This window comes from Elephas maximus, chromosome 2 (assembly GCF_024166365.1).
Source record: "Elephas maximus indicus isolate mEleMax1 chromosome 2, mEleMax1 primary haplotype, whole genome shotgun sequence".
Classification (NCBI taxonomy): domain Eukaryota; kingdom Metazoa; phylum Chordata; class Mammalia; order Proboscidea; family Elephantidae; genus Elephas; species Elephas maximus.
The window spans coordinates 166036882-166048334 of record NC_064820.1 but is presented as its reverse complement, the minus strand read 5'-3'; positions in this window follow the sequence as shown (position 1 = coordinate 166048334).

Below are 11453 nucleotides of genomic sequence, written 5' to 3'. Positions count from 1 at the left end.
CAGCTTTTTACAAAATCTACGTAAGTTTACCGAAACTTTGTAAGCAGAGACTTTCAACAAATATTTTAAAGAGTATTTCAGCCAGAGAAAGTAGAATAAATTGAGCATTCCAGCTAATTATGAAGAACGATAGAGATTTCCTTCAAGAATGTATTTGGATAAAATATTCAAATCAAGCATGTTAAAAATTCCAGTAATTGCTTAAGGACCAGGGGGATTGTACGATATTGGCCATTTTGTACATTCTTATCTCTTTTCTTAGGCATCCTGAGCTTCTATTTTACATGTAGCTTTGGATACTTCTGATCATCAGAATCTCTGGCCTTGTCCCATTCTGCCTTTTCAGAATAAAACAGAACATCTCAAAGGACAGAGATGCCTCCTGCCCTGTCCCTAAGTTTAGACATCCCACCATGAATCGGAATTGACTAGACAGCAATATGTTTTATTTTATTTGTTCGGATTGATAGGAATTCACAGCCTTTGCCAGACTTTTTTTCCCACAGTGCATAGCCTATTTTCTCAAATCTATTTAGTATCCATACTGCAAGACTGAAAAGTGAAAGTTTTTTGTTTGCTTGTTTTTGTTTTTCTAGAATTAAAAAAAACTTCTACTGAAATTAAGAGGATACAGCCTTCCAATATTCCGTGTAGCGAAGCTTTGTTAAACATCAATGAAAAACCCAAATCTTAGAAGGTTTCTAGGGCTCTTGCCTGGGTGACTTTTCATTCTTTCCATTACGTCATTCTCTTGCCACTCTGCTGACTGAGTTCTGCACATCTCCATGCTTGAGCTACTGATTTTCATTCAGGCTCTTCCATTCTCCTAGATTAATTAATATTTCTGAAGGGAATCTTATCAAAACATTACATCTCATCCAAGGACTTTCTCTGGGGTAAAATATTTACCAAATTACACACATGTACACAAAGGTACATGAGTAGAACATGAGAAGCAGATTAACTGCCTGGAATTGTAATAAATTCAAATATATTCTCTCTCTCACTCCTCTGGGCATGCTGCCTTTGACTGCCTGACAAAGCTGCAGTCACCCCGCTTAGCTCATATTCTGGCTACCAACCTTACTTTTCTCTTCTCCCCTTTCCTTTTCTAATAGGTATCATGTCATACCTCCTGATGCAGTAACGTTTGCTGTTTGGAATTCTGTAGTCCGCTCATGCAATGGCTGAAAAATTTTGTCATGCCACATCAGCTTACCTTTTGAAAGCGTCAGGCTCCTTACAACTAAATGCAAAGTTGGAATTCATTTAGCTTAACTTAACTCTCCATAAATTCAAAATTATTTAGTACTAAGCATGTAGAAAGAAAAGTTAAGAGCAATCTACGGCCATGATGTCCACAGATGGCACAAATCGTTCTGTGGCCAGCCGCTATTCAATTCCTAAAACACAAAATAGCTTTGTTTTAGGTATCATTTCTTTATTACGCATGATCCAAAGAACTGTTATGTAGCATGAGACAATCATATTTTTAAAATAATGTTTGGACTTTTTCTAACAACAAAAAATGTTTAATATGTTTTCTGAGGTGAAAATCTCATAAAAAGCACTCCAGTACTAGGAAGGCTAAGATCGCTGTGATTGAAAATTCACAAAGAATATATGTCTTACATCCTTGTTGTAAAACTTGTTGTTGAAATGACAAATTTTGGTGAAGTGCATTTGCTTACTCTCTCTCATTTGTATGAGTTTTCGTTTCATTGACACGGAGTTCTGTACACTTCTAAGCTTTTACTGTACAGTAATAGTAAAATCTGTTTTTTTCACCAAGACACAAATCTGAGATGAAAAACTTGATCATTAAAGTAAAATAATTGCAAAGAAGAATGTATAAGGAGAATATGAGGATAATAGAATAAATTGAGTTAGGTTTTTACATTATTTCCTAACTTCTCCTTAGACTACTTAGCCGCCTCATTTCTTCCCCACCCCAATCCTTTCTTTTGCACTTCTCACTCTCCTGCTGGTCACCGTGGGAATGTTTCCTGGGGTGTTTGGGTGAACCCAATGCAGTGAGGCCAAGCAGCCAACTTGCCCCGTCCATATCTGTATTCTTTCAGGTAGAGCTAATGATCCTCCTTTGTTTTCAGGTAACGTGTAAGCATTGAGTCCTCACTTCTGGCCAGGCTCTCTATAAATGTTTTACATACAGCACCTCCTTTAATCAATCCCCCAGCAGCACTACTGAGGTAAATGTAGCCCCCCACCTTTTATAAATGAGGACAGTGCCATTTTGATACAGTCACTTTCAAAAAGTGGCACAGATATTTGGTCTGTTTGGCTCAAAAGTTTGTGCATTTAAACAATTCTCTGTATAACTGTAGCTTTCTAAATTTAAAAACTACCCAGTGTATGATTTTTGTAACTTTGTTATAATAATGTTATTATAAACCCAAAACAAATCCATTATGATCGAGTTGATTCCAACTCATAGCAGCCCTATAGGACAGAGCAGAAATGCCCCATAGGGTTTCCAAGGCTGTAATCTTTACAGAAGCTGACTGCCACGACTTTCTTCTACAGAGCAGCTAGTGGGTTTGAACTGCCAACCTTTTGGTTAGCAGTCAAGCGCTTAACCACTGTGTCACCAAGGCTCCTTAATGCTATTATAAACCAAAAAACCCAAACCCATTGGGGTCAATTCCAACTCATAGTGACCCTATAGGACAGAGTAGAACTGTCCCATAGGGTTTCCAAGGAGTGCCTAGTGGAGTCGAACTGCCAGCCTTTTGGTTAGCAGCCAAGCTCTTAACTAACTGTGCCACCAGAGCTCCTAATGTTATTACACAAAAAAAAAAAAACCTATTGCCATTATACCCAGTGCCGTCGAGTCAATTCCGACTCATAGCGACCCTATAGAACACGTAAAATAGAAACTTTTCTTACGGTATGTAAATCTTTATGGGAATCGAAGAGCCTTTCATACACCTCAATTAAATACTATGTGATTTAGGTAGGAGTCCCTGGATGACGTAAATGGTTAAGCACTCAGCTACTAACCTAAAAGTTGGCGGTTCATATCCCCCCAAACCTGGCTCAGAAGAAAGGCCTACCTCCAAAAGATCACAACCATTGAGAACCTATGGAGCACAGTGCTACACTTCACATGAAGCTGCCAGGAATCAGAATCAACTCCACAGCACCCCTACTGGTACAGAGGGAGTTCCTGCATTATAGGTGAGTTTGGATTGGATGACCCCTACGTGACCCCCAGAGTCTCTAAAACTAGGAGTGTAAAAATATTGACTTGCTAGAAACATGATAGAGGGTCAGGGAAAACCCTCAATGAGCGGATTGACACAATAGTCAAAACAAGGTACTCAAACATGATCATGAAGATGGCACAGGACCACACCTCATGTAGTTCTGTTATATGTAAGATAGCCATGAGCCGGAGTGAACTCAATGGCAGTTGGCAACAACAAGGCACGTGAGGAGAATAACTCAAAACTTTCAGCGCTTGATTGCTGCATTTGGAAAAAGAACTGCATCGCCATCTGGTGGACCGCTTAGGAATTCTTTACACCCATTCACCCAAAAAGCGTGGAATGATTTTCTCATTTAATTCCGATACCTTTCATTAGTTCCTCTTTATAAACTAGGAGTCAGACTCAGAAGAGGCTAGGCAGCACACACAGAGCCTAAGTCCCACATCCACCAATTCCCAGCCTACTGATTCTCAGGACTTATATTGTACAAGACTAATTCTATGCTTGTCAATCACAAAATTGTCCAGGTTTTCCTCCAGCAGACAATTAAGAAAAGACTTAAGCAGTAGGCAGCTATCACAGTGGAAACAAACTTCCCTATCTTTGGACATAAAACTTTATCAAAAATGCCAAATTTTTGGCTCTATCGTAGACCTGCTGAATCAGGCTATTTAAGAATCAAAAACCAAACCAAACCCACTGTCACTGAGTCAATTCCAATTCATAGTGACTAGAACTGCTCCATTAAGGTCCCAAGGCTGTAAACTTCATGGAAGCAGACTGCCACGCCTTTCTGCCTCAGAGCAGCTGGTGGGTTCAAACCAACGACCTTTCAGTTAACAGCCGAGAACTTTAACCACTGTACCACCAGGGCTACTTGCCTGACACATAGTAGTCAACAATTTTCTTTAAAGCTCTCCAGATGATTCATGCTCCTTGGAAACTCCATGGGGCAGTTCTACTCTGTCTTACAGGATCACTATGAGTTGGAATAGACTCAACGGCAACACATTTGGCTTTTTTTTTTTTTTTTGGCCAGACGATTCTGGTGCATATGAAAGTTTGAGAATCATTGCCACAGAGGAAAAATACTAAATTTGTAGAGATGGAAAGCAAAAAAAAAAAAAAACTTTCTACCCACAAATTTAAAAATAATTTTTATTAGTGACAACTAATACTAAATATCATTACTAGAAACGAAAATGAAATGAGATTTGCTTTGCACATATGTGATAGGTAGTACTAGGAAGTTTATTTCCAAACATGTTTATAACCAAATGGGTGGTTAAGTGAATAGCTCAACATGAAATGCTCTATGTGCACTTCAAGAGGCTCACATTACACCTTCACACATACACGTACACACGCATACACATACACACTTCTTAAACTTCATTCCCTTGGACCAGTAGGTATGCATAAGAGGCATGTTGTTGGAATGTTAGTTTCCGAACACGGGTTGGGTTGAAAAGAGAAGTCTGATGAACCCAGTTATGACTGAAATATGATAGCAGAAATTACCCCTGCAGTAAGATATGGTGCAGAGTATCACACAAATAATTTTTATTAATAACAAACTGACAATGCATATATTCATTTCATTACAGACAGTTGCAATAAAGAATCAAACACAAAGAAAAAGTCACCATAATCTCACTGTCCCAATAAAGCTCTTTTAACCTTCTCAATGCTCCTTCCCAGACTTGTTTTGACACATGTTATTATTGTCCTTAAGTGCCCTCGAGTAGGTTCTAACTTCATAGCGACCATATGTACAACAGAACGAAGCACCGCCTGGTCCTGCACCGTGCTCACAATCATTATGCTTGAGCCCATTGTTGAAGCCACTGTGTCAATCCATCTCATCGCGGATCTTCGTCTTTTTCGCTGACTGTCTACCAAGCATGATGTCTTTCTCCAGGAACTGGGCCTTCCTGATAACACGTCTAAAGTATATGAGATAGTCTCGCCATCCTTACTTCTAAGGAGCATTCTGGCTGTACTTCTTCCAAGGCAGATTTGTTCGTTTTTCTGGCAGTCCATGCATGGTATATTCAGTACTCTTGGACAACACCATAATTTAAAAGCATCAATTCTTCTTCAGTCTTCTTTATTTGTTGTCCAGCTTTCACATGTGATTTTCAATGAGGTGACTGAAAACACAATGGCTTGGGTCAGACAAACCTTAGTCCTTAAAGTGACATCTTTGCTTTTTAACACTTTAAAGAGGTCTTTTCTAAATCCAAATATATTAGCTACTTTGAAATATAATTTGTTGATACAATGGCAGTACTAAATGGTGGGCTAAAGGGCTATGGATCCCCATTATCTCTGCTTGCAGCCCCCCAATTCTTTTCTATGAGCAGTTGACCAGTCTTAGGTTAAGGCCTGTGGAAAACTATAGCAGTTGATGTTGCATTTTCTGACTATCAGATTATCACCCTGTAGTCCATTATATAAAAATTCTGGAGGTGCCACTGAGTATGTGCAATTTTCTGTTTTGCTTTTTGTTGTTTAACATAACAGACGATGTTCGATTGCCATGTTTTATTCCATTGTTTGAATGTACACGTGTACTAGACAACTCCTCCATGGCTATATAAACAATGTAATTGTTTCTCTTTCTTTTTTCTAGTATTTGCCAAATTTGTTAGTTATTACTGGAGTTAGAGGTAGGAGGGGAATTTGGGTTATTATAAGAAATAGCGTTTTGTCTGATTTATCAAATACTGTTTCCTTCTGAAAGATTATTTCTGATAGCCTCAGCAAAGATGTTAAGAGTTAAAAGCAATGTGGAAACATGAACTGACAAATATTAGGAGTCCATGGAAAAATATGTTCAGTTATTGCTCTTACCTATAAGAGCACATATATCCTCTTTGCTTTTTTTTTTTTTAATTTAAATCATTTCACAGAATTGGTAACACAAGCACGAATTTCAATAGATACCATCTTGTTTTTTTAGATTAGTAGTTGAGCACAAACTGTTTTCACCACCCAGGAACACATACATTAAAATAAAACATTAAGCACAAGGAATAATTTAAGCATTATTACTTATTAATTGCTTGACTCTCTACTTAAGCTTAACAATTCCAAGTCTTTTTTAGAATCTCATTTTCTTTGTTTCTATTTATTCTTTTTTTTTTTTAACTGTGCTTTAGATGGTTTTCAGAACAAACTAGCTTCTCATTAAACAGTTAGTACGTACATTGTTCCGTGACATTGGTTACCAATCCCATGACACGTCAACACTCTCCCTTCTCAGCCTTGGGTTCCCTATTACCAGCTTTCCTGCCCCTCCTCCCTTCTGGTCCTTGCCCCTGGGCTGGTGTGCGTGCCCCTTTAGTCTCATTTTGTTTTATGGGCCTAATCTTTGGCTGAAGGGTGAACCTCAGCAGTGACTTCATCACTGAGCTAAAAGGGTGTCTGGGGCCCATACTCATGGGGTTTCTTCAGTCTCTGTCAGGCCAGCAAGTCTGGTCTTTTTTCTTTGTGAGTTATAATTTTGTTCTACATTTTTCTCCAGCTCTGTCCGGGACTCTGTATTGTGATCCCTGTCAGAATAGTTGGTGGTGGTAGCAGGGCGCCCTCTAGTTGTACTGGACTCAGTCTGGTGGAAGCTGTGGTAGATGCGGTCCATTATTAGTCCTTTGGACTAATCCCTCCCTTGTGTCTTTAGTTTTCTTCTTTCTCCCTTGCTCCCTACAGGGTGAGACCAGTGGAGTATCTTAGATGGCCACTCACAAGCTTTTAAAACCCCAGATGCTACTCATCAAAGTAGAATGTAGAACATTTTCTTTGTAAACTATGTTATGCCAATTCACCTAGATTTCTCCCGAAACCATGGTCCCCAGACCACACTCAGTCCCTGCTACTCTGTCCCTCAAAGTGTTTGGCTGTGTTCAAGAAACTTCTTAGCTTTTGGTTTAGTCCAGTTGTGCTGACTTCCCCTGTACTGTGTTGTCCTTCCTTTCACCTAAAATAATTCTTGTCTAAAATCCAGTTAGGGAATTCCCCTCTCCCTCCCTCTCCACTCTCGTAACCATCAAAGAATGTTTTCTTCTGTGTTTAAACCTTTTCTTGAGTTCTTATAATAGTGGTCTCATACAATATTTGTCCTTTTGCAACTGACTAATTTCACTTAGCATAATGCCTTCCAGATTCATCCATGTTGTGAGATGTTTTGGGGATTCAACACTGTTTTTTATCTTTGCATAGTATTCCATAGTGTGAATATACCATAATTTGTTTATCCATTTGTCTGTTGATGGGCACCTAGGTTGTTTCCATCTTTTTGCTATTGTGAACAGTGCTGCAATGAACATAGGTGTGTATATATCTATTTGTGTGACGGCTCTTATTTCTCTAGGATATATTCCAAGGAGTGGGGTTGCTGGATTGTATGGTAGTTCTATTTCAGCTTTTTAAGGAAGTGCCAAATTGATTTCCAAAGAGGTTGTACCATTTTACATTCCCACCAGCAGTGTATAAGTGTTCCAGTCTCTCCACAACCTCTCCAGCATTTATTGTGTTTTTTGGATTAATGCTGGGGGTGAGATAGTATCTCATTGTAGTTTTGATTTGCATTTCTCTAATGGCTAATGATCGTGAGCATTTCCTCATATATCTGTCAGCTGTCTGAATGTCTTCTTTGGTGGTGCCTGTCCATATCCTTCGCCCATTTTTTAATTGAGTTATTTATCTTTTTGTTGTTAAGGTGTTGCACTATCTAGTAGATTTTAGAGATTAGACTCTGATGGGATATGTCAAAGCCAAAAATTTTTTCCCAGTCTGTACGTAATCTTTTTACTCTTTTGGTGAAGTCGTTTGATGAGCATAAGTGTTTGATTTTAGTAGCTCCCAGTTGTCTAGTTTATCTTCAGGTATTTGTGCATTGTTAGTAATGTTTTGTATTCTGTTTATGCCATGTATTAGGGCTCCTAGCATTGTCCCTATTATTCCTTCCGTGATCTATATCGTTTCAGATTTTATATTTAGGTATTTGATCCATTTTGAGTTAGTTTTTGTACATAGCGCGAGGTACAGGTCTTGTATCATTTTTTTTTTTTTTTTTTTTGCAGATGGATATACAGTTATGCCAGCACCATTTATTAAAGAGACTGTCTTTTCCCCATTTAACTGACTTTGGGCCTTTGTGAAATATCAACTGCTCTTAGATGGATGAACTTATGTCTGGATTCTCAAGGTGTTCCATTGGTCTATGTATCTGTTGTACCAACAGACTGTTTTGACTACCATGGCTGTAAAATAGGTTCTAAAAACAGGTATGTGGGGCCTTCCACTTTGTTCTTCTTCAGTAATGCTTTACTTATCCGGGGCCTCTTACCTTTCCATATGAAGTTAAAGTGATCTTTTTCTCTGTCTTCTTAAGAAATGTCATTGGAATTTGGATCAGGATTACATTACATCTGTAGATGGCACTTTGGGTAGAATTAACATTTTCACAATATTGAGTCTTCCTATCCATGAGCAAGGTACGCTTTTCCACTTACGTAGGTCTCTTTTGGTTTCTTGCAGTAGTGTCTTGTAGTTTTCTTTGTATCGGTCTTTCATGTCTCTCTTTAGATTTATTCCTAAGTGTTTTGTTTTCTTTGGGGCTATTGTAAATGGTGTTGATTTGGTGATTTCCTCTTCAAAGTACTCTTTGCTGATGTAGAGGAATCCAACTGATTTTTGTATATTTATCTTATATCCTGATACTTTGCTGGAATCTTCCATTAGTTCCTGTAGTTTTCTTGCGGATTCTTTGGGGTTTTCTGTGTATAAGATCATATCATCTGCCAGTAAGGATACTTTTACTTCTTCCTTACCAATGTAGATGCCCTTTATTTCTTTTTCTTGCCTCATTGCTCTGGCTAGGACCTCCAGCACAATGTTGAATAAGAGTAGTGATAAAGGGCATCCTTGTCTGATTCCCGTTCTCAAGGAGAATGCTTTCAGATTCTCTCCATTTAGGGTGATGTTGGCCTTTATTATGTTGAGGAATTTCCCTTCTATTCCTGTTTCGCTGAGAGTTTTTTTTAATCATGAATGGGTGTTGGACTTTGTCAAATGCCTTTTCTGCATCAATTGATAAGATCATGTGGTTCTTATCTTTTGTTTGTCTTCAGACTTTTGGACGATGCTCATATAATTATCTCCCCATTCTTATTTGTATGGTTCCAGAAACTGCCAATCAAGCAAAATTCTCATTCCATGACTACCAACAGGCCTCTCAGACACCTCCTTGAGACCCCAGTGTCTTGGCATCTCTATTTCTCTAAGACCATTTGCCTCCTCATTAACAAGAGCTCTTTTCATACCAATCCTGGATCACATGATGGACTTAGAAGTGGAATTGCTGGGTCTATGACTGATAGGAATTAACAGAATTTCTTGCATCTAGATCAACAAGGCAAACTCTAGAAAAGTAAAAAGGGCTTTAATATAGGGAATTATGTGCTTAAAAATCTTTTTAGTCGCTGTCAAGTCAGCTCTGACACACAGAGACCTTATGTATAACAGAACAAAACATTGTCCAGTCCTCCACCATCTTCATGATCGTTGGTATGTTTGAGTCCATTGCTCTGGCTATTGTGTCAATCCATCTCATGGAGAGTTTCCCTCATTTTTGCTGACACACAAAGTAAGAAAAAGGGTTACTAGAATTCCTCCCAGATTCAACACTGCAGAACTGGCAGTGCTACTTTTGCCACAATCAGAAAGCTAGGGAATAAGAAAGCTATAGTTTAGGGTGTGGACTGTGGGATTGTCACATCTCAACTGCAATCCAGGTATCAGAAAGCTGCTTACTTAGCTCCGGGGCCATGCTGCAGCTGCTGGGTTCATGCCAGCGCCATGAATGCTTCACACTCTGCCATAACTCTCTCAATTCTTTGTTGTTATTGTTGTTAGTTGCCATTCAGTTGATTCTGACTCATGGCTACCCCATGTGTGTAGAGTAGAATTGTTCCATAGGATTTTCAAGGCTGTGACCTTTTGGAAGCAGATCACCAGGCCTGTCTTCGGAGGTGCTTCTGGATGAGTTCAAACTACCAACATTTCTGTTAATATTACAGCACTTAACCGTTTGCACACCCAGCGAGTCCTAGCCTCTGATTAGCAAAATCTAAATCACATCTGAATCTCTTAGTTGCAGTGGAGTTGAGGAAATCTAGTTTTTTCCCTTTCAATATAGTTTTTCACTTTCTAGCCAACCAGGAAGGCACACTAGAAAAAAAGTTAGAATACATGCTGAGCAAACCAATTAGAACCTTATTAAATATGTTTATCTCCCCTAGACCATTTTTCCCCAGATACCTTCCTCCAACTCTTGCCCCTATAAAAAAAAAAAAAAAAGAACCAAGCCAAACCCAGTGCCGTCAAGTCAATTCCGACTCATAGCGACCCTATAGTACTACAGCCCTATTCCTAGAAAGGGATTTCTGTTTTCACTGTCCCCATTTCCTAATCTCCCATTCATTCCTCAACCCACAAACTGTGAATGTATCCCTCTCATATCAGCTCATATCACATGACCTTTTCATTCACTTTGCCTTTTTCCCCTCTACTCTCCACCCTTTCCACTTCTCTAGTACTCTGTCCTCAATGGGTTTTATGGGTTTAGTGTTCTCCAAGCCCTGCCTTCAGCACCTCCCTTCTCTCACTTCCTACACCCTGCCTGGGTGATCCTGTCCATTTATCTGGCATCATCCACCATCTGCTGATAATCCACAAAACCATAACTCCAGCTGTGTGGTCTTCCCCAAGGGACAGACTCAGGTTTCCAATTGCTCCTGACCATGTCCACCTGAATATCACAAGGCCCTCAAACTCAACACACCCAAGTTGATCATCTTCCAAATTTTTTCCTCCCACTTCATTCTACAACTGTGTAAACTGTACAACTCTTCACTCATTTATCCAAGCTAAAGCCCTGAAAGGCAATTTGATTCTTCTCTTTCCCTTTCTGTTCCTACATTCAAACTATCTCTGTTGTTCTTCTTGTTTTTGGGTGCCATCAAATCAATTCTGACTCACTGTAACCCCATGTGACAGAGAACTGCCCCATTGGGCTTTCCAGGCTGTAATCTTTATAACAGCAGATCGCCAGGTCTGTCTTTCATGGAACTGCTGGGCAAGTTCAAAACTCCAACCTTTTGGTTAGCAGCCAAGTGCTTAATCATTGCACCACCGAGGCTCCTCAAACATCTCTAAGGC